At 58.0% G+C, this 22991-nt stretch overlaps 1 long non-coding RNA gene across 2 annotated transcripts; it reads left to right on the top strand.

Annotated features, from left to right (window-relative positions):
• Positions 1–10913: 10913 nt before the first annotated feature.
• Positions 10914–21112, top strand: LOC102150554 (uncharacterized). Of its 2 annotated transcripts, XR_288512.4 has the most exons (3): positions 10934–12332; positions 18348–19794; positions 20626–21112. It is a non-coding gene; the product is annotated as an uncharacterized lncRNA (long non-coding RNA). The 2 variants fall into 2 exon arrangements; XR_011427173.1 differs by lacking the exon at positions 20626–21112 and having other exon boundaries at positions 10914–12332; positions 18348–19421.
• The last annotated feature ends 1879 nt before the right edge of the window (positions 21113–22991 follow it).

A 22991-nucleotide genomic window follows, 5' to 3' on the forward strand; every position in this document is an offset into this window, starting at 1 on the left:
CTGCAGAAATGTTTCCCACTGCTTATTATTTAATCCTCACGATGCTCCCGTGAGCCAGATGCTTTTGTCTTTTTCACCTGACAGAGGAGTAAACTGAGGCTTCAGTGATTTGAGACATCTGCCCAAAGCAACGTAGGCAGAAAGCGGGGCAGCTGGGCTTAGAACCCACGTCTAAGGGGCTCAAACGCGATTCTCTCCTGGCTTATTGCCCCCACCCTCCCCCTTTTCCCGGCTTCTGGGTTCAGCTCAGCCGGGTGCCAAGGCATGAAGATGCTCCTGGCCAGGGTGGAATGCCATCAGGCTCTCCAGGGAGACAGGAGAAGAGATGGGGCCACTTGCCCAGGAGAACAGCAGTGGAGTCGCTGGTCGCTGACCCCAGCCTCTGCAGGGCCGTCTCCAGGATGAGGACGCAGAGGGGGCGGGCAGGGGGGAGGGCGGGATTCCAGGGAAGCCTGTTCTGTGAGCTATAGGTTTCTTGGACAGGAAGGGAGCGTTGCATGCCAGGGACGGAGAGTGAGGCAGGAAAAGGCAATCCTGCAATGGGTCCCTCCCAAATCTGCACCTCTGAGTCCTCAGGAGCCCCCCTTCTCCTGGGAAAAGCCATTCCCGGCTGTTGACAAATAAGGGATGTCATCAGATGAAGCTCCAAAAAGAGGCAAGGCCTGCCTGAGGGATCTGTTTCTTCCAGAAAGTTTTCAGCACCTTGAAAACAGCCGCCGATCAGAGCCTGAAGGAAAAGTTCTTGGTGTGTGGAGACCTCCCTGGGGGCTCCTGTTCCTCTCCCGAGTGGGAGGCAACAGAGGCAGCAGCACAGAGGGGGAGAGCGACTGACCAGGTGCCACACAGTGTGGTCCAGGTGGGTCTCCTGGAAGAGGGCTGTGGCCGGGTGAGGCCCTCTCATCTGGGTCAGAGGATCCTGGACACCGTCCTTCATCAGGAAGGAGTGTTTGTTTTGGGCTGAATATTTTCCCAACCACAGACGAGACAGGATGGGACTACACATTCCAGATTGCTGGCAGCTTGGGAAACGGTCCCGCTCGTCCTTCCTGGTCACCTTCCTCCTCCTGGTGGCCCAGTGCCCAGCCCCAAGGCCCTGGGGTCTGGCTGCCAGCTTGGACCAGGACCCAGCTTGTGGCAAAAGCTGTTGGCAGCGTTCCGTCGTCTCCTTTCCGCGTTCTCCCAGCCTCCCTGTCCCCTGTTCCCTGCCTTCAGATCTCATCTCCACAGACATCAACCTGGGTCATGGGAGTTTCCCCAGACACAGCGAAAAGACAGGCATCTCAGGCAGGGGAACAGCATGTGCTGCAGCCCCGAGGTGTGACCACAGTGTGGCCTCCTTGGAGAAGGCGTGTGTGCTCCCAGCACGCCCACCGCCCCCTCCACTCTTCAATGGGACCCGTTTTGGCAGGTTTAGGGGTCAACCTCCCTTCCCACTTTCATCCAGCCTAAATCCGCCCCTCCCTCCCCAGCCCCCTGCCACTGTCCTAGTTTAGGCTCCCATCGTTGCTCCCCTGGACAGTTGAGCTGCTTTCTCCCCAGGCGATGCATCACCTTCAACCCCATGTACTCGACCACCTTAGTGACACCCAACTGTTTGATGTCCCCAAATAGAGCATACACTTTCACATGGCTGTGACTTTGCACTTGCCATTCTTTCTGCCTGGTGAACTCCTATTCATCCCTTGATACCCAACTGAAAACCACCCCCTCAGGGTTGCCCTCTGTCTGCTGCAGACAGAATCAGTCTCTCTCTTCTCCAAACCTGGGGATGTAGCTTGTTTGTTTGCTTCACTGCCTGGGAGGATCTTGGGGGCAGAAGGCCTATCTCATCTTTGCTTCCTTAGCACCCAGAACAAGGTCAGGTGAACAGTGGGTACTCAATAACTGTTGATTAGAGAGAGAGAGATGAATGAACAAACAAATGAGTGAATGAAGGAATGACTCAGCACTCACACCCCAGAAGCACAGATGGTCAAAGATCGGTTTTGAGGCCAAAGAGACTGGGGCCCAACCCCAGCTCTGCCTCTTGCTGGCTGGTGTCCGCGGGCTGTCGGCCGCTGCCGTCAGTTTCCTGCTCTGTAGGGTGTTGGCAGTCCTCCTGAGTGTGTGGCCTGAAGAGCAAGTTGGGTAGCACTGATAACACAGCACAGCAGAGCCCTGGAGAGCGTGCTCCGGGAAGCCAGCAGGCCTGGTTCAAAGTCCTCTCTGCTGCTTCCCAGCTGTGTGAGTTTGGGCACGTTACTTGACTGCTCTGGGCCTCAGGTACCCCATCTGTAAAATGGAGAATAACAGTGCTGACCTCGTGGGGTATGTGGAGGCTCAGATGAGGAAGCGCGCGTCATACATTCACAACTGAGTGTGACAGGTAGCGAGTGCAGACACAGGCGTGTGTCACAAAGCCGCACACAGGGCACCTGACACCTGCTGTGTGCCTGAATGGGGCGGGCCTCCAGCTCCCCCACCTCCTCCGCGGCCCAGCGAGGGCCTGCAGGGGCACGGCCAGGGCTCAAGGGCTCCTGAAGAGCTGGCACGTCCACGGCCCTCTCTGCCGAGCCGTCGGGGGTCACACACTGCAGCATCACTGGTTTTCCCCACAGAACCCTCACCTAGACACCAAATTGACTGCCACTTCAACAGTGGTGACATTTAGGACCTTCTGCGGGGAGAAAAAGAAGCAAGTCACGCTGTGAGGGAACATTCACTCAATGGCTTTCGGCCTCTGAGCCCCTTTTTACCTGCTCCTTTTAAGTCCTGGATCGAAGTGTTGCCTTGCACTCGACAAGGTCGATAGTGCTATGAGCACGATTATTTTAGTTGCTATTTTTTTTAGCTCTAAGTACTAGGTGATTCATCCAAATAATATGATTTAATCCCTTTTAGCCCTGTGATGAGAGTGTCGTTCCTGGTGGAAGGAGGAGGAGACCAAGGCTCAGAGAGGTTGCTAAACAAGCCCAAGGTCACCCAGCGTGGAAGCAGAGTGAGAATTTGAGCCTGTTTGGGTCTGATTCCGAAGGCAGTGCTCTTAACACTGGTTCTCAGCGCTGGCTACACACTGGAATCAGCCGGAGCGCTTTGAAAATGCTGATTCTGGGGTGCGGCCTGGGCATCGCGTTGGGCTTTGTAGAGCTCCCTGGGAGATCCCCGCCAGGTTGGCAGGACAGGTCCAGAGGACAGAGGGGCATGCTCAGGGAGACGCACTCCAAGGAGAGAGGCGCTCGGCGCGGCTCAGAACCGTGCCCACTGCGAGGATGGAGGGACCACGTGCGTCTGGGTGACAGCTCACCCAGCCCCCGCCCCCACCCCCGGGATAATTTAATTGTCAAAGGCCAGATCCCAGCCCACCTGCAGGCTTGGAACTTCCAGAAAGCTGCAGCTCCACAAGGATTCAGCAAGGAGACAGCTGTCTCGGGGAAGGATCCCTTCTAGGAGCCTCTCTGACTCCAACTGGCACGTGGGCCGGAGGCTCGGCTGCATCCCCCCATCTGCCCAGGGCCCTGCCTCCTCTCACGGCTCAGCACGGGCCCAGCTTTCCGACCTTTTATTCCTTTATCAGCAGAGGGATCATTTCTTTTTTTTTTTAGATTTTTTTAAATTTTTTCCTTTTTCTGCCCAAAGCCCCCCGGTACATAGTTGTATATTCTTAGTTGTGGGTCCTTCTAGTTGTGGCATGCGGGACGCTGCCTCAGCGTGGTTTGATGAGCAGTGCCATGTCCGCGCCCAGGATTCGAACCAACGAAACACTGGGCCGCCTGCAGCGGAGCGCGCGAACTTAACCACTCGGCCACGGGGCCAGCCCCAGAGGGATCATTTCTTAAAACAAAATCTTGGGAATTTTATTTGTCCAGACTTTGACTGCAGCCCATTCATTTGGACATTCCAGTACAATGTCTCCGAGACCACATCCTCCCAGCAAGAGCTCTTCTCGCGTCCACACATGCCAGTCCTGCTTGCTCATCACCTTCCCCGAGGCTGGCGCGTCCAAGCCCCTAAAAGATGCTGTTTCCAGTAGCGGTTCTGCCGCTTCGGAACTGAGTGGCCTTGGGCTGGTTGGTTAACTTCTCCGTGCCTTGGTTTTCTCACCTGTAAAATGGGTACCTACCTCGTACTCATCCAAAGGCCAGGATTAAATGAGACAATGGTGTAACACTCTTGGCCAGTGCCCGGCACGCAGGAGGCACTCAATAATGACAGTTGTTATTACCTTGAGTGTGCTGAGAGAGGGACAGCCAGCGGCCGGGAGTCCCACAGTCTCTACTGCAGGTCTCTGGGGTTCACACACCGTGTGGCCCACAGCTTTGACCCAAGTCGTTGTCCTGCTGCCAGAGACTGATCCCAGCTGCCCGTCCGATGGGCCAGAGACTGCCACACCCCCCAGTGCACTCCCGCCTCCCCTCCACCCAGGCCAACGCCCACACTGGCTTTAGCAATTAAGACAACGAACCTGGGTCCCGCCGAGAAAGCCGCTGGGTGCCACCACCCCTCACTCTCACCCCTAAAGCTCCCCCGGCCCCACCCTGGTCCAGGCCCCCAGTGGTACTCATTTCCTCACTGCCACCTGCCTCCAGGCTCGGCCCTTCAAGCAGATTCTCCACCAGCTGAAGCCACGCAGAGGACTGTAAAACACTGTGTCGTCTGGTTACGGCCCTGCCTGGCTCCCCAGTCCCTCCATCTCAGCCGGCCTCCGGAGGCCTTGAGTGGCCTGGCTGCACCCAGCCTCTCCATCACCCCTGGCCCCCCTATATGCTCCACCCACCCCGCACCCTGCAGAGCTGCCCGCAGGTGCCAGGTTCTTTCTTGCCACCGAGCCTTTGCACATGCTGTTCACTGTTTCTGCCGGAATACCCTTTTCCCACCTCCTCTGCTGACCGACTCCTGTTCACCCTTCAGCTGAGGTGTCTGGGCCTGGAATCTTTTCTCTGTGGGGGTGGATATAGGGTTTAGCAGGATCCCTCTGGGCCCTGTGAGAAGAAGAGGCTGAAAGGGCAAGGAAGGAACGAGGTGGCAGCAGGGTCTGTGGTGGCTGGCCAGACGGCAGTGGATGTGGCAGGAGGGGACAGGCATCTGGCATGCTCTGCAAGTGGAGCCGAGAGAAACTAGAGAAAGAGAGAGGAGAGGACAGTGAAGAGAAGAGGGGAGGGGAGAGAATGGCCAACCTCTGACACTCACCTCTCTGTTCTGTCCTGCGTCCGCAACAGACACCACTAACGGACATCTTTCTTCTGTGGATCCAGACTGACCTCAGAATCCTCCTCGACCCAACCCTACAAGCCACCATTTCTGCTAATCAAGACTGGACACTGATGGGGCTGGAAAGCAGTCCAGGTTCTCCCAGGGATGGAAGCCGTTATCTCTGGGCATCTACCACGGGCCTGGCACTAGCTAGTTGCTTTCCTTTTTACTCATTAATTAATTTCCAGCATTATTGAGATTTGATTGATGGAGCCTAGGTGTTTTTCAAATTCTCTGATTTCAACACTCACAACACACCATGGGGTTGGCATCAGCACCCCCACTTCACACATGAGGAAACTGAGACCCTGAGAGGTCCAGAGACTTGCCCAGAATCTCCCAGTTAGAAAGCTTAGCACCAGGACTCAGATACAGCGGTGACTTATTTCAGTGCCACCCTCAGCTCCCCACTGTAGACCCCTCCTGCCCTGCTCAGGCCTCACCCACCAAATCTGGGCCCCCAGGCCCTAACAGGGCTGCATTCAATAGGCTGGTAGAGACAGGTGAGGGCAGAGCACACCTGGGGGCTGAGATCCCTGGCTGCCGGTTGCTGGCCGTCACCAGGCAGGGTGGCGTGGAGGGGTGCGGGCACCAACATCAGGAATCAGGAAGTGGCTGGGGGCTGGGGGCTGGGGGCTGGGGGCTGGGCCCACCCACCCAGGCGCTACCAGCCAAGTCCGGCCAAGGTCATCAGTCTCTTCTCCCCTCCGACACACTGAGAAGTTCAGAGCCAACGGTTCTTAAGGAAAAGGTACAGCTGAGGATGTGGTGCTGTCAATGCCTGGAGACGACACCCCTCTCCAGGAGATGGGGCTGGCTGTTGTCACCGGGGCCACACTCTCCTCCGTTGGGGCATCTTCCATGTAATCAGAGAGTTGATGTGTCCATCTGTCCGGATGTCCTTAGGGGTCTCTGAGAGCCTGCTGTGACTTAGGAGGACAAAGAGGTTCATGATTCCACGGGGGCTCCAGGGCCAGACAGCCTGAGCTCACTTACCTGCTGTGGGGCCTCGGGCCAGTTACTTTACCTCTCGAGATCTCTTTCCAGGTAAAAAGAGAATGGTAATAGTGTCCACCTCATAAGGTTTTTGTGAACATTGCGGGTGGCAGCACGTGTGAAACATCTAGAACAGTATGTATGCACGAAGGTTTGCTATTATTATTATTATTGTCATTATTGTTACCACTGACCCCTGAGTCTTCCAGGTCCACATCGACCAGAGGAGGTGCCCAGTAAATCTGAGGAGAAGCACGGTGACAGCCAGCCTCCTCGAGGTGGTACTGGGGGCTGGGGCATGGGGACTAGAAGCGAAGGAGGGAACTGGGTATGAGCCCTTGCCAGCCACCACCTTGCTGTGTGACCTTGGGCAAGTCCAGTGCCATCTCTGGGCCTCCATCTCCCCCTTGTTCATGTGTAGACATGCACAAAGGCTGTCCCGGCTCTGTAGCTCAGTGACTAGACTGCTTGGGGCACCTGCCATGGGCCCAGCCAGGTGCTTGGAGAGGCCTTGACATCAGACGTGGAGGCTGCTTGGGACGGACCCCTGGGCCTCCCAGTCCCTTGGAGGGGGGCTTGCCTTCCAACAAGGGAGGATTGGGCCTTGCTGGTTGTTCGGTGTCCCCTGTGCACGCCCCTCCTACCCCCGAGCAGGCTATGAATCCTGGGCGAGCCGTGCTCTCTCTCGGTGCTCTGTGAAGCTCTTGGTACCAGGCCAGCTCCTCCTCTTTCTCCTCCACTCAGGTCGGGCTCCACCTCCTCCAGGAAGCCTTCCTTGACCCAGGCTGAGTCAGCTGCCTTTCTGGGCCTCCTCAGGGTCCCCTCTGGGGAGACGGTCAGGTTTGGGGTCTGTCTCCCTACCAGAGAGCTCTCTTGGAGGGCAGGGGCCATGTCACCGTAGGGTGCCGGCCACAGTGGACATGGAGAGCCTTGAAGGATGAGTGGATAAGCAGATGAAGGGATGAATGGAGGCCGCCTGAGGCTCCGGCCTTGGAAGGAAGGGTCTTCGACACTGATCGCCTGAAGGGAGCAGATGGTGCTGAGAACAGGCAGAGAGCGCGGGGCCACACAGATGAGGGTCTGAATCGTGGCCCTGCCTGTCCTGATGGTGCAGACCCTCCTGCTGGGAAAAATGGCCGGTTCTCGCCGCTCTTAGGGACCCACATGGAAGATGGGTTCCCGAGGCACCAGAGATGGTGTGTCTGTGCTGCTCAAGGGTCCAGCTTGGCAGGCTTCTGTGGGTCCCTTCTCCTGGCCTGGGGCTCCCCCAGCACCCACCTACCTCACTGGCTGCCTGGCACCAGGCCGGCCGGGCCTCGCACACCCAGGGCAGGTGCCGGGCTGTGCTGGCTGCCCCCACACTGAGCGAGGGGTGGTCAGCCTGCAGATGCTGCGGAATGGCCGGTCCTGACGGAGCGCCCGCCTGCGGGAGTCGGAGCGCACACCTGGGCAGGCTGGGCGGCCCCTGCTCAGCCCCCTGGGCCAGGCAGCCTGCAGGCGACCAGCTCCTCCGAGCCTCCGTTGTGCCGTCTGCCGAGTGGGGACGCTCGGTGCCGTCTCAAAGATGTAAAGAGCTACGGACACACAGCCTGTCACGGCCCTGAAAACAGGAGACCCCCTGGGAGGGAGCCCGTCCCTTGCTAAGGTCTCCGGTCCTGCTGAGCCGAGAGGGCTCTGGGCCAGGCGAGGGGTCCTGGCACCTCTCTGCCACTTGCTGTTCTGTCTGTTTAGCAAACTGAACTCTCCCAGGTCACAGCACCTAGAGAAAAGCATAAAACCAGGTTCTGTCTTTATTATACTTGTTTTTCTGGTGCCCTCTGTTGAAGGCAGCCGTTTTTCAGAAGTGATGTGGCTTTTCCTTTGAAACATGCCGACCTCAGCAACAGGGTCGGGCAGCAGAGGGGTTAAGCCCGGGGCCTCTGGCCAGGTGGTCCAGGTTCAGACCCCAGCTCCGTCTCTCCATTGCCATGTCTTCTCAGGCAGTGCTCCGTGCCTCAGTTTCTCCACCTGTGCCGTGTGAGGGTAGTGCTGGGTCCGTCTGGCCCAAGGGTGTTACAAGGGTTGATGCGTGCAACGTGCTTAGAGCTGGGGCCACAGCACACCTGGCTTGAGGTTTCCTTCTGCCCTGAAGACATCTGAAAAACAGTAGACGTGGAGATAGTGCGTTCCATGAACCTGGGCCATGCAGACACCAGGCCCCGGCCTGCTGCTACTTGCCCGCCTCTGGGAAGCCCCGGGGCATCGCTGATCTCCAGGCTGGTAAACAGGTGATCAGGTTCCCAGTCTTCGTCTGTCACCTGGAGCGGCTCTTAGCACTCTCCTCCCACCAGCACCTCCCCACCCACCTGACTCCAAAAGCCCAGGTCCCCGCCCTGAGCCGCGCCTCAGTTTCCTCATCTGTGAAATGGGCAACGATCCCGCCCTCTCACCCATGAAACGGGCATGGCACCATCCTCACCTCCTGAGCTGTGAGGAGGAGCGGAGCTGCCGTCCTCACACGGGTTATGACTGTGCTGTCGTCGCGTGTGGCGCTGAGGGTCACTGGCCGGCTCATACACTTGACTGCAGGCCCGGAAGCTCCCCGTGCTGTCCACCCGCCTCTGCCCTCTCCCCCTCTCAGCCTTGGCCTCCCTGGAAGCCTCACCCAGAAGCCCTTCCCCTTCCTTGCTGCCCACCCATTTTCCCCAGCCCTCTGAACATCCCACAGTATGGGAACCGAGGGTATCACCCGCCGCCTGGAGGGGTGTCTGGGGAAGGAAGGAGCGCAGAGGCAGCCAGACCCGGGTACCGGCCGTGTGGCCTCGGAGGGTCGCTCCCCTCTCCGTGCCTCAGTTTCTGCGTCTGCAGCATGGGACCAGTAGCAGTGGCTTCCTCGTGAGGTCCTCAGAGTGACTTCACTGGCCCGTGGCTGTGTTCACTGACGCTGTCATCGGTAGGGGCCGAGTGGGGAGGAAGCCTGCCCTCTCTAGAGTGGTTTCTGGCCCGTCCTTGGTCTTAGCATGTATGGAAAAATTCACCTCACCCCGCATGGTCCACACACAGCTGCCTTGGCAGGGTGGCCCGGCCGCCCCCGTTCATTCCTCTCCCCTGAGGCCAGCGCCCGGCTTCCAGACCCCCTGTCTGGCGGCGCCTCCCTGCCCCGCCCCTCCCGGCTGCTCTCCCACGGCCCGCTGGTGCCCTGGCCGGCCCGAGATGTGCCATCCCCAGAGATGCCTCGTGCTTTCCCTGCTGGGCCTCCAGCCCAGAGGCCTCTGGGGCCGGCCGGCCGTCACCTGCTGAGATCATACTCACACTCCCAGGCCGCAGGGGGCCTGCCTCCCTGGACAGAGCTGGGGCCCGGGTCAGCCAGGCCTGCGCTTGAATCACGGCCTCACCGCTTATTTGCTGCCTGATCGTGACTAAGTCTCCCTTCCTCTCGAAGCCTCAGTTTCCCTATCTGGAAACAGGAACCTGTTGGAGATGAAGGATGAAGGACGACACCACTTGCCAAGCGGTTCTGGTGCTCCAGGCCCCCACCACGCAGTTCACCAGCATGATCTCGTTTTCTCTTCCCAATTGCACTGCGACGTGGGCGACGACAAACATTTATGAGTAAAGACTCTGTGCCAAGCACTTCATACACATTCTCATTTCCTCCTCTAAACAACATCATAGGAGAGGGGCTGGTATGATCCCCATTTTACATATGGGGACACTAAGGCAGGGACGGCGAAGTGAGCAGCCGGACGTCACACTCTAACGAATGACAGAACCGAGTGGTCTGGCTCCAGAACGTGTGCACCCAGCTGCTTGGTCATGTGCCCTCTAAATACACCCATTTCAGACGAGGAAACTGAGACTCAGGGAGGAAAAGCGACTTGCCAAGTCCACACGGAGCTAAGACACAGCAGGACTGTGTCCAAGTTTGGATCGTTCCAAAACCCCTACTCACTGCCCCATCCTGTGCCCAGCACGAGGCCAGGCACCCAGGAGAGCCTCTGTAGGAGAGACTGACTCAGGGGGCACCACTCGCCCTGGGAGTCTGCAGGATCCTCTTGGGGCCCCTGAGCCTTTCTGCCAGAGGTAGAGGTAAGCTGTGGAAAGGGTAACTCTCCCACCTGCCTGGGAGCTCCTTGATGATGGGGCCTTGGCCTCACCCATCCCTCCACACACCCGCCCACGGATCCATCCACACACCCCAACCTTCCGTCTACCACCCCTCCATCCACCTATCTATCCATCCATCTGTCCATCCACACATCCACCCATCCATGCGTCCATCCTTCTTCCCATCCTTCCACCATTCACTCATTCATCCACCCATCCATCACTCTGCCTTCCAGCCGCCCGCCCACCTCTCCATCCCTCCAATCATCCGCTCTCCCTCCTTCCTTCCTTTCTTCCTTTGACCATGCATGTGTCTGTCCATCCATTCTTCACCCAGCCAGCCAGGACCTCTTCTGTGCTGGGCTGAGGACTTGGGTGAATTATCTCCGGTTCCTAATATCTAGGACTTACTCCCTAATAAGGGAGACTGACTTATAATTCAGTGGAATATGATGTGAAAAATGCTATTTCACTGAGGCAGCATGAAGGGCTGTGATAGACCAGAGAAAGGAGAGAACTCAGCCTATGCATCAAGGAAGACTTCCTGGAGGGTATGCCCTTTGAAGGGCACCTGTGGGAATCGGGGCTTTCCAGAGAAACAGACCAATAGATACATAGAGAGAGAGAGAAAGAGATTTATTTTAAGGAACTGGCTCACGCAATTATGGAAACTGTCATGTCCTAAGTCTACAGAGTGGGCCAGCGGGTGGAGACCCAGGAGAGCCGATGCCACAGTTCAAATCTGAAGACCGCCTTCTGCAGAATTCCCCCTTGCTCAGGGTAAGTCAGTCTTTTTGTTCTATTCAGGCCTTCACCTGATTGGATGAGGCCCACCCACATCGTAGAAGACAACCTGTTTTACTCAAAGTCCACAGATTTATTTTTATTTATTTATTTTAAGATTGGCCCTGAGCTAACATCCGTTGCCAATCTTCTTTTTTCTTCTTCTTCTTCTCCCCAAAGCCCTCCAGTACATAGTTGTATATTCTAGGTATAGATCCTTCTGGTTCTGCTATGTGGGACGCCACCCCAGCGTGGCCTGATGAGTGGTGCCATGTCTGTGCCCAGGATCCGAACCAGCCAAACCCTGGGCCTCCGAAGCTGAGTGTGCAAACTCAACCACTCGGCCAGGGGGCGGCCCCTAAAGTTCACAGATTTAAATGTTAATCTCATCCAAAATACTCTTACAGAAATATCTAGAATGTGTGACCATATAGTTGGGCACTGTGGTACAGCCAAGTTGACACACAACATTAACCATCACAGCACCTGACATGGGGAGTAGGAACAGAGGCTCAGAGCTTTCTAGGCCGTGGAAACAATCCTTGCGTCGGTCCAGAGGTGGGACGAGCCTTCGGGACAGGGGGAAGTCCACTAAGGATAGAGAATGTGGGTGGGAAGTGGGGAAAGAGCAGGTGGCCCTGTCCACACACAGCAGGGAGCATTTGCTGAGTTCTAACTTCTCAGGCAGATTTGGGGAAAACGGGGTGGTTCATAGCTGACATTGCCCTTCCTTTCCCCTTCCCCCACCCTGGCCCGGGCCGGATGTGGTGGGCAGGAAAGAGGGCCTGGCAGGCCGTGGCTGCTTCAGCTGCTGCCTCCAGCCGCCCCTGGCTTAGGGGCCTGTGCCTGCTGTGGGGGAGGGGCGGGCCTGGCTGGGTTCCCTTGTGCTCCCCACCCCGACTCTGACTTATCTCCCCCCCCCCGCCAGCCCCGTGTCTCCACCTGTTTGCCTCCTCTGTTCTCTCCACTTTTGTCCCCGGCTGTCTGCCTCTCTCTCTCTCTTTTTTCTCTGCTTTGTTCTCTGTCTCTAACTACATGGTGTCTGTTCTCCGTGTGGGTCTCTGTCGCTCCCTCTTCCATCTCTGAGATAATGAGGCACACGGCAATGGCGCTTTGTCAGCCAGACACTTGAGCATCCTAAACACAGAGAAAATCCAGCTGGAAGCACCTCAGAGACCATCTTGTCCAACAGCCGGGCTGATGGAGGCCTCCGAGTCTTGCCAGAGATCGCTCAGCAGGTGAGAGGGGGTCAGAAACGCCTCCCACGCGTGCCGGCTCAGCAGGGGCGGGCCCCCCACGGAGCTCCAGCCCCCTCCCACAGCCGCTCAGCCCTCCAAACAGCAGGTGAACCTTGAAACAGCAGTTCAGCCCGAGGCCTGCAGGAGGCGCCACTGCCCGAGGGCCAAGGGCTCTCCTGGGAAGTCTCAGGGGCAGCCAGGAGGAGGTGGCCGGGGAGGCGGATGCTGTGTGTCTGCCTCAGTTTCTCTGCCTGTCTCTCTTCACCTCCATGATCCCTCCAGCCCTCGGAGGGCCATGGCTGGGGCCTTAGTTTGGGATTTCCGCAGGCCCGGGCCCCCCAGCCCGCTCCCTTGGAGGCCCCTCACTTCCTACTCTTCGGCTGTCCTCCAACCCACTTGTGTGGGGCCTGCAGCACGGGGGTCCCCTGCCTTGTGGCCTTGGGCAAGTCAAGCTCCGCCTAAAAATGGAGCAGTCTCCCTCCTGGGCAGGGCTCTGGTGAAAACCAGGGGTCACGTTCCTGGCATTAGTCTCCCCGGCCTCACTTTTCTCACCTGTGCACTGGGGATAACAGCACCTGCTTTGTGGAGCCGTCGTGAACTGGGACCCAGCTCGTGCTCACTGGAGCCTAGGACGGCGCCCGGCGCAGGGGCGGCACAGGCGCTCCTCACGCTGCCCGCGCTGTTATGATGGCTTTCCCTCCCGCCGGGCGGGGTGGCAGGCTCCCACCACGGGCCCCTGGCTGGGAAGACGGGCCTACGCGTGTCCACTCCAAGAACTTGAGGAGCTCCCGCCAGCCGAGGCTGGGATCTCGCTGACAATACCACTGGGGGCGGGAGGCCTGGGCCCTTGCGCCAGCTCTGATGGGTGATTGGGGAAAAGTCCCTGACTCTCTTTGTGCCTCAGTTTCCCCATCTGGAAAATGATTTCACCCCAAAGCTCCTTCCAACTCTGACGTGATTCAAATCCGCGAAATTTTGACGAAAGCTCAGCCCACCTACGTAAGTGTGAGTCGTTGGATGGGCCACCACCCCGGCAGCTGAGCTCCTCATGGTGGGACAGTGGGCCCTGATGCCAGCACCCCCGCAAGTGGCCTTCCTGCTGGCCTTGAGGGGGAACCAGCTGGAGGGACTCATCACGCTCCTGACCTTGATGGGATCAACCTCTCCTTGGGCCCCCTCCTGGCCCCGAAATCGAACTCTCCCATGGGCGTCCTCCGGGCTCTGTGCCAACACCTCTCCTTAGAGGAGGTCGTCTGGGCTCCCCACCCCGAGGCTGCTGTGCCCTTGCCCTGCCCCTCCCTCCCTCCTCTCTCTGCTGCTCCTCCTGGTTGCCTCTTCCTCGGTTCCTCTGTCTCTCTCCTCTCTCTTTGTCCTGTCTGTCTCTGGCTCCCTCTCTTTGCCACCTCCCCAGCACTCACGAGCCGTCCACCGCTCAGCACACAACCCGCGGCCTGGCCTCTCTCCTCTGGCTGTCAGTGTCTACCCTGGAGTCATGGGTGTGAGTCCCTCCAGAAGAGGACCAGGACACCCTCGCCTGCTCCTCCTGAACCTTGGGGCCAGCTCCTCTGTGGAGCCCTGCCCCCTCCATTATCCCATCAAATCCCACAGCTGGGCTCAGACAGGGCAGGCAACATGCCCAGGGTCACACAGCCCAAGAGTGGCAGTGCCAAGATGGGACCCAGGCTGTCTGACCAGTTCCCAAGCTCTCGAATCGACCTGCCACATGTCCATCTGGGGTGGCGTTCTTGAATCCCGTCTCGAAGGGTCTTTCTGAAGGCTGAGGGGGACATGGGAGCAGGAAAAGATAGGCTGCAATAGATAAACCAATGGGGCAGCGGGGAAGGGACCAATAGGTTCCTTGGTACTTGGCAACACCCCAGATAAGATTTCCCACAGGGCCTGCATGGTCTGAGCCCGGAGCCGTCTCTGAGGGTGACCTGAATTGGCTCTTCCTGACCAGTTCATGTTTGTGTCAAGCTGGTGCCTCATGGCCGAGTGACGACGTGAGGGTGGGCAGGCTCCCCTGGCAGCGGCCGCCCCTGGCAGGATGGACAGCAGCCCGTGCCAGGCACCAAGGTTGACGGTCTGGTGGGTGGGCAGCCGGGGCCGCTGTGGAAACTCCCAGAGATGCAGCTGCCTCTCCCTGGAGTGGGAGGGAGGAGGAGACAGGAGGGGCGGGGTTTTCCTCCAGCCCCCGTCCTTGGGGTGACGTGCCATGCCTGTGTATCTGGGGCATGAGCTGACCACCCGATTGTGTCCGCGGCTGCATTCCAGGGCCCGCCCAGCATGGGACCATGCCAGCAGCCAGCAGCTCTGGGCTCCGGGACATTCACTGGTGGCCCTCGTAGACTGGCCTCTGCCTGGGGGGCTTGGGCTGTGCTCCGCCCACATCAGGGAGGGAGGCCACGACCACCTCCCTGTAGCCAGGTGAGGGTCTAGGCAGCTCACAAGGCCCATTCCCCAGGGGAGGAAACAGAGGTGCAGAGACAGCACGGCAGCCCAGGGCTGCACAGCCAGTCCCCATCTGTGATCAGAGTGCCATCTGTCACAGCCTGTGGCTGTGTCCTCTGCCCCAGCCTGACTCCTGATTCTTAGTCCCTGTTGGATCTTTGGTGCCCCATTTAGCACTTGGCCCATAGCAGATGTCTAGCATATGTTTGTTGAATGAATGAAAGAATGTATGAATGAATGAAAGAATGAATGAATCTGGACAAAACTGGAACTAGAAGCACCTTGGGATCATTAAGTCTCCAATGCTCCTAAACAACACTCCAGCCTTCCTCTGAGCAGGTACAGTGGTTGTCACCAAATGACAGATGAGGACATGGAGGTTTAGAGCTAAGACTGGCTCAGGCCTCTCTTATCTAGCGACCTGGGCAGGAGGCGTCTTATGGAGTCACACAATCCACCCTGTTACTTGTGTGTTGCGTCCCCAAGCAACCCCTGGATGGAGAGAGGCCCACAGATGGATTTGGGGCTGGGTGATTTCTGACCCCTGGACTGCCTTGCCAGTCGATGCCATGTCCCACCTCCTGAGAGTGAAGATGGCTCCAGGGCCAGCCCGGCTGCATGGTCTCTCCCTCTTTGTGCTCACAGAACTTAACATAACGGAGCATATGAGCCACATCATTTGAGGCTCACTAGGGGTTTTTCTGCCACTTAGAAGCTGACTGATCCCAAACAAGCTCTCTGAGCCCATTTTCCCATCTGTAATATGGGAACCAAAACCATGCCCGCCTGAACAGTGGGAATAGAACCCAGGAACCCAGGAACGACAGATTGAGTTAGAGCCTTTCTGGGGGGTACTATACAGCAGTGAAAAAGGAATGCTCTGGAGCTATACAGGCTAACTCGATGAACCTCAGAAACACACCACAGAGGGAGAAGAGGCAAGTTCCAGAAGAAAGCACTAGTGTGGCCCTGTTTATGTAAAGATGAAAGACACAACATTTACTATATGTTACTTGTAGATACATACATAAGTATTAATAGTAAAAGAATAAAAATATACCTTGAACAAGAAATACCAAGTTCGAGACATGGCTTCCTTTGTGAAGACTGAGAGGTGCTAGGAGGTATGTGTTCAGCTTATCCAAGGTGCAGGTTTTGTTAAAATGTGACCTTTCTCAGTGTCAATTGTCCCATCTGTGCATCGCCGAGGTGAGGGACAAAGGTGGACGGGACAAGCACGGTGGAAAGGAGAGGGAGAGCAGGGCGTTTTGAAGGTAGATTTTGACAGGACTTGCTTTGGGGTTGCATATGCCTGCAGCCGACTGGCCCGAGCTCGCTGAGCCTCGGTTTCCTCATCTGTGAAATGGGAGCCCTCCCGAGAGGAGTGCTGCAAGGACTCGGCGCAGTAAGGCCCAAGGAGCGCTTGGCGTGATGCCTGGCTCACAGAGGCGCTCAGCAACTGATGGACGGCCTTAGCCCCTGTGGGCTGGACAGGTGTGGGGGTCGAAGAAAGGAGAAGCTGCATGGGGCTCTGGGACTCAGGGCCCCAAATCCAGGGCTACCCCATCAGCCCATTCGTCGCCCAGGGCCTCCCCAGCTCCCCTGGGGAGGGGGTCAGTCCCGGAGACACTCTACTCCACAGCAATCCCTGAAAATCCCTCCCCGTGTGGCTCACGGGCCCCACTAATCGGTCATATGGCTGACCTTGAGCACAGAGGCTGAGCCGCAAAGCCCCGCCGCCCTCTTCCCATGGTTGTGAAGCCTGGGGCCTGGGGGTCCTTTCTCCACTGGCCCAGCCGGCACCTGCAGCTCGGCACATCCAGAGAGCCAGGCCTGAGCTCCGGGCGCCCACTCACAAGGCCTGGGAATAGGCCTGGCTCTGTGACCTTGGCCCCTTCTTCCAAATCTAAGCCTGCGTTTCCTCATCTGTCAAATGGGGACATGACCATGCCCATGGCAACAACGCGATGCGTGTACATTGCTTGGCCGCAATGGAGCGATTTTTACTGTTTGTCTCAATCTCAAGGTTGTCTCCTGGCCCTGGCCCTGGCCCAGTACCATAGTTTTAAGCAGCATGAGGTCTGTTTCATCCACTGATGGCTGAAACAGTGGCCAGTAGGGCCCAGGCACATGGCACAGTGTGTGATCAATTGCTTTGTGTCAAGTAGGAGTTGGGGGGAGGGGCTGTCTCAGGAGGTCCCTGGCATGGACCTGAGCTCCATGTCTGCGATGACCCCTTGTGACACTGTCCCCCACCTGCCTAGTTCCCCTGGATAACAAAACAGATTCAAATGCCACCTCCTCCTGGGGCCTTCCCTGACTGCGTCCAGGCCAGGAAGCTTTCTCCCCCTCCTGGGTCCTGTTGCCCTTCATCCCAGTGTTCCAGCACATCAGCCATGTATTTGAGGCTCTGGGTGGAGTGTGACGTCCTTGCTAAGGAGGCTCTGTCAGGGTTCCGTGGCTTTCTTCATCCATGGGTGGCCCACAGGGCCTTGCTCACCTGATGAGCCCTCTGACTGGATCGAGTCCTTTCTCTGCTTGACCGAGGCTGGGTCTGCTTCCTTCCCCCCACACACCCAAAGCCGGCACAGTGCTGGCACACAGGAGGCTGCAGCGGGGCATGTGGAGCCCACGTAGAGGGCTGGTTCACCGCGATCTGACCACCTGCCTCCTCTTGCGTGGGTCCCAGTGATTCTCTCCTCCCGATGGTCACACCCTCATGCAGTGCCACCCTCCCCCAACAGAGCCAAACTGCGTAACGGATAGGATATTGCAGAAGTGACAGCGTGACTTCCGAGGTTAAGTCATATGGCGTTGCAGCTTCCGCCCTGCTCTGGGACTGCTTCCTCTGGGGGAAGCCAGTGCCACGGGGCGGCAGCCCACGCAAGGGAGCCGAGGCCTCTCGCCAACAGCCAGCCCCAGTTGCCAGCCCTGGGAGTGTGCCTCCTTGAAAGCTGAGTCCCCAGCCCCAGTCCAGCCTCCTGATGACGGCAGTCCCAGCCAACACCTGACAGTGACCTCACAAGAGACCACACTGCCCCCCCAAGCCAGAGGCATCCAGCCCAGCCACTCCCGAGTTCCTGCCCACAGAAAACAGGGGGTGTACCCAATGTTTACTGTCATTTGGGGTAATCCATTACACAGTGGTGGATAAGTGACACAGTCAACCTGGGCTCCCACCACATTCCTCGGGCCTGCGGGATGTCAGGCAGGAGCTGCCCCCAGGTTGCCCAGGATGCCTTGCCAGGTGCAGACGACTCGCAGGGGCCTGACCCCCACCCCGGGACCGAGGTGGGGAGGCGTGAGTCCGAGCCTTGGGGACAGGGAGAGAGTTCTCTGCCCCAGACCCCACTCTGGGAACCTTCTGTTCCCACGAGGCAGACCTGACTGTTCTCGACGTTGTTTGTCACTCAGGATGATGCGAATGGTGCTACTCGAAAGCAGAGGGGCCTCCTGGTGATTCGTGGTGTGAAGGGAAGGGGGTCGAGCGTGTCAGTAACCAGAAACTGCTGCAAGGCCTGCTGGGTAACCAGGTTAGACTCTTGTTCTGTTTTTTTATTGCAGAATCAAACCCCAAAAGTCACAGTTTCCCTGAATTCAGGCACACCCAGGTATGATGGGGACGTCTCTCTGCCCGGCCCCAGGCTGGGCATGGGGTGCTGGGCCCACGGAAGTGAACCAGCCCTCATCTCTGCCCTCTGGAAGCTCAGCTCAGGCCAACCAATACCGACTGAGCACCTACGACGTGTGGGTGCCAGGGCCAGCACGGCTCTACTCAGCATCCGGCTGCTTCTCCCACCTCCTCTGCTGCCACCCACCGCACTTGCCTAGATGTGGCAGTAGCCTCCTCATGGGCTCCCAGCTGCTGTCCTTGCCCCGGGCATCTCTGCTCCGAATGGAACTCAAAGCGGTCTGTACAGGAGGTGGATCAGATCACGTCGCTCCCCTGCTCAAAACCCTCCACTGGCCCTGACATAGAGAGAAAATTTAACAGTGGAAAGATCCGGGGTCACCACCAGACCAGCCTGAGACCAGTAACGGTGGGGCCGCCTGACATTCGGGGCCCTCGGTGGGATGTGGTGTGAGAAGCACGGCCCCACCTCTGAAGTCTTGACTCATTATCTGTGGCATTTCCACGCATATGAAATCAGAGAACGTGCTAAGCTGGTTTCCACGAGGAAACCGGCAGACACCATGACTGTCCTGAACTTGTCATGAGAGTCAATGTCTTATTCACGATCGGCAGCACACGCCAAACGTCCTTCAACAAAACAACGAGGCAGCGTGGTATCCAGAGCAGGTCCCCACAGCAACACGGTGCCTCTCTCGGACGCCGTGCTGAGTAAAAGAGGGCTTACACGAGAGAGCACGCAGTGTGGCTTCATCTGGGGACGTTCTAAGACGGCCTAAAGTGGTCTGTAGTGAGAGACATCAGAACTGTGGTTGCGGGGGGTGCGGGGGGCCTAGAAAGAGGTCGAGGGGAGCTTCTGGGAGGATGGGAATTTCTGTATCTTGATCTGAGTGGTGATCACATGCGTACAAATTCACCAAGCGGCCTACTTAAGACTTGTTCACTGTATGGGTGACATACTTCAATTTAATAAAGCAATCAAATGAATAAACTTTTAAAAAAGTCAATGTCGGGGGAAATTGATGAGAGACTGTTCTAGGTGGAAAGAATTGGACATATCAAATGCAGCCCGGAAACCCTCAGTAGGTCCCGGTTCCAGGGAAGGGAAGGGCAGAAGGAAGGAAGGGAGACACAGCTCTGAGAACCGCTGGGGCAATGTGACCATGGGGAGAGTATTCAGGAATTACTTTCGCTGCCTCTGGCGATCGATGGATGGACCGCAGGACCGTGCTGACGCCGGAGCAGCCTTGCTGTTAGGAGGCCCCGGGCCAGGCACTCCACAGCCGGGAGTCAGGACGTCTTCAGTTACCTTCAAACGGATCCAAGGAGAAGGCAAACGCGCCAAAATAGCAAGAGTGGTTGAACCTAAGAGGAACATACGTGAGTGTTTATTCTAAATTCTTTCCATTTTTGTAGATTTTAGGACACTTTTAGAACAAAAAGTTGGAGGTACGATGAATAAAATCTAAAGGCCTGTGAGATCCCACGTCATCCCCTGTCCCTCTCAGCCCCTCGCTCTCCCGACTCTAGCACCACCCCCCCACACACACACGTGAGCGCACACACAGCTCGCTCACTGGTCCCAGAATATGACAAGCTCCTTGCTGCCTGGAGCCGTTGCACTAGCTGCTCCCTCCACCTGGAACGCTCTTCCCCCAGTTTGCCACACGGCTGGCCCTTGTCACTCAGGTCTCAGCTCTGACCCCAGGAGGGCTCAGTAGTTTGGTGCTATCCCAGGGGACCCCAGCACTTTCTGACCTTCTACCACAGCATCCTCAGCATGTCGGTGACCTTCCCTTGTGGACGCTGATGGTGGCTGCGACTCTGGGTATCAACGCCCCGAGCCGGGAGAAATGGGGCACTGGCTGCCTCCCGTGAGCAGTGAGGGGTCTCTCTCTTTTTTCCAGGAGGAAAACTCTCCCCAAAATCCCCCCAGCAGACTTTCTGTTATGTGTCATCAGCCAGAACACAGTCACGTGGTCACCCCAGACCTGTCACTGGCCTTGGGGAAGGGGACGGCTGCAACTGCCTAGACCAAACAAGATTGTCCCCTGGGGTGACGGTGCTCCCTTGCCCTAACCAGACTTCTCTCGGCCGGGAGAAAGGAGAGGGGCTCCTGGGCAGACAAGGCCAGGGGCGGTCCTCACATGTTTCGGAACTTGGAGATGATAAAGCTTGTTGTGCATCTGTGCCTTCTTTCAACCCTTCCAGCAGGCCTGGGGAGCAGCTAGTGGTCTCAAATCCCATTTTACGGATGGACACATGGAGGATCAGAGAGGCAGAATGACTCCCCTGGTCCCGCTGGTGCATCCCCATGTTCTCTGTAAGTGAAGAGCTGCAAAGTGTCAAGGCAGCCGGGGAGGGGAGCGGTTCCATCCACCCGGGGAACGCAGCAAGGTTTCACGGAGGGAGTGGCGCTCGACGGTGCCCGGAGAGCAGAGGGAATTTCAGTGGAGGCCGGACCAAGTGTCAGGCGGGGAACAGAGTGAGTGAGGGCGACGAGGCACAGAGACGGGCACGTTGAGCAATGAGCGTGGAGGAGGAGAGCTGGAAAGGGGGCTACGGCCAGATTCAAGGCCACCAGCAATACCAAAGGAGGGCCTGTTCTTTGTTCTGCAGGCCACTGAAGGTTCTGGGGGGCAGGAGCACTGCAGAGAGAGCTGAGAGAGGACTGGAGCGGTGCGATGGAGGCCAGGAGATGGGGGAGGAGGCTGGGGCAGAGCTGCGGACACGGAGAGGGGGCTGCTCAGGGGGCCGAGGGCTCCTGGGGCTGTTTCTATGGAGAGAAAGTCTACTTCCCGGGCAATTGGGCGTCACCCGTGAGACGACATCACGGCGGCGACACCACCTTTCAGGGCTCTTGGGAGGGCTGAAGTTCTTAGCACAGTGCCCGTTCCTAAGGGGCCCCCCCACCACGCCTTTCTAGGTGCCGTGGTTTCCTGCCACGTCCGAACATTCCCACCGAGGGGCCTCGTGCCCATAATGGCCCACGCCTTCCGCCGCGCTGCACCCCTCGGCCCCTGTGCCAGCTGCGCTGCGGAAGGCCTCATCCAAAGCACGCAGCAAGGGAAGGGGCCTGGCTGCGCTGTCCTGGAAATCTGGGGCCTTGGCACCAGCTGCTGTGTGACCTTCTGGCCCGAAGCCCCACTGAGTCAGGCCAGCCCAGCCCAAGGGCTCCCAGGACCTGCGACGGCCTGCCAGCTCTCCTCCAGCCCACTCCCAGGCCACCCTTCAGGTCCCCATCCCTGCCTCTGCCCCGTCCCCGTCTCTGCCCCATCCCTGCCTCCCCTCCCAGACCCTGCCTCCCTCCCGACAGTGCCTCCCCTTCGGGCCCAGCAGGGGGATCTGAGCCTGATGGAGGCCAAGAAGACGGGTCCGATGCCAGGCGCCCCCTGCAAACCCCAGGCACAGCTGGGATGTGGGTGCAGTCGTGGTCTCCAGGGAACCTCACACCTGGAAGGAGCCCTGGGGTCCTCCTGCCAGGCCAGGGAGGTCCCTGGGGAGCTGAGGCTTCCCTCTAACTGCTGACTAACGTGACTGTGAGTCACTGAAGGGGGCACGGGGCGGTGGCTTCTTAGAGCAGAGCAAAGAGTCAGCGACAACCTCAGGTGTGCCAGCTTTCAAAAGCCTCCCGGCAGACAGCTTCTGGGATGCTCCGGGGGTGAGAGAGGGAGGACTCGCTGGGTTCTCAAGTTTGTTCAGACTTGGAGGCCCCTTGGGCCTGGATCCTCAGTCCCTGACATTGCCCTGGTAGGACACTGGCCTTCATCGAGTTTTATCTCCTGTCCTTCTTGGGCTGAGAGCTCCCATCACCATGTGACTCTAGGATACCAGGAGGTGGTGTAGATGCAAGGGGTACAGGTTGGGAGGTGGTACGGGCAGGGGATACAGGCTGGGGGCTGTGAGTAGAGGAGGTACAGGCTGGGGAGGTGGTGCGGGTACAGAAGGTATAGGCTGGGGAGGTGGTGTGGGTATAGGGGTACATGCTGGGGGTGGTAGTTAGGTGCAGTGGGTATGGGTTGGGAGGGTAGAGTGGTGCAGTGGGTACAGAAAGGGCTAGACCCTGCCCCAGCCTCAAGGAGCCAGGAGTAATTGCACAAACTGCACTATGGTAAGACAGGTTGACAAGCTCTGTTACCTAATTCAGGAGGAGCCCTTCACCTGAACTGGGGAACAGGAGGGCAGAGCTACAGAGGGACTGCTCAGGCAGAGAGCCACCAGTAGGAAGATCCAAAGGAAAGAGAATCCTTCTGCGTGGCTGGTGGAAAGAATTTAGGGGGGATGGCCGCAGTCCAGCTGGAGAGGAAGGATTGGGAGACCTTGAGGGCTGGGCTGAAGGATTTGATCATTTGGAGGGCAATAGGGAGCCACAGAAGATTCTTTAGCAAGGGAACGACATGGTGAGCTGGCTTTTTCCCCCGGGAGCTCGGGTGGAGGTGAAGCCAGTGGGGAGGGTTCCCACGGGGACCGGGCAGAAGGGCAGTTCCTAAGTCAGGGACGGGGTGAGGGTCTCCTGGGGTGCCCTGGGCCTGGAGGCAGGGCCTAACTTGGGGCTGACCAGGCGGGGCATTTGAGCC

The sequence above is a fragment of the Equus caballus genome, chromosome 16, assembly GCF_041296265.1.
Source record: "Equus caballus isolate H_3958 breed thoroughbred chromosome 16, TB-T2T, whole genome shotgun sequence".
NCBI classification, from domain to species: domain Eukaryota; kingdom Metazoa; phylum Chordata; class Mammalia; order Perissodactyla; family Equidae; genus Equus; species Equus caballus.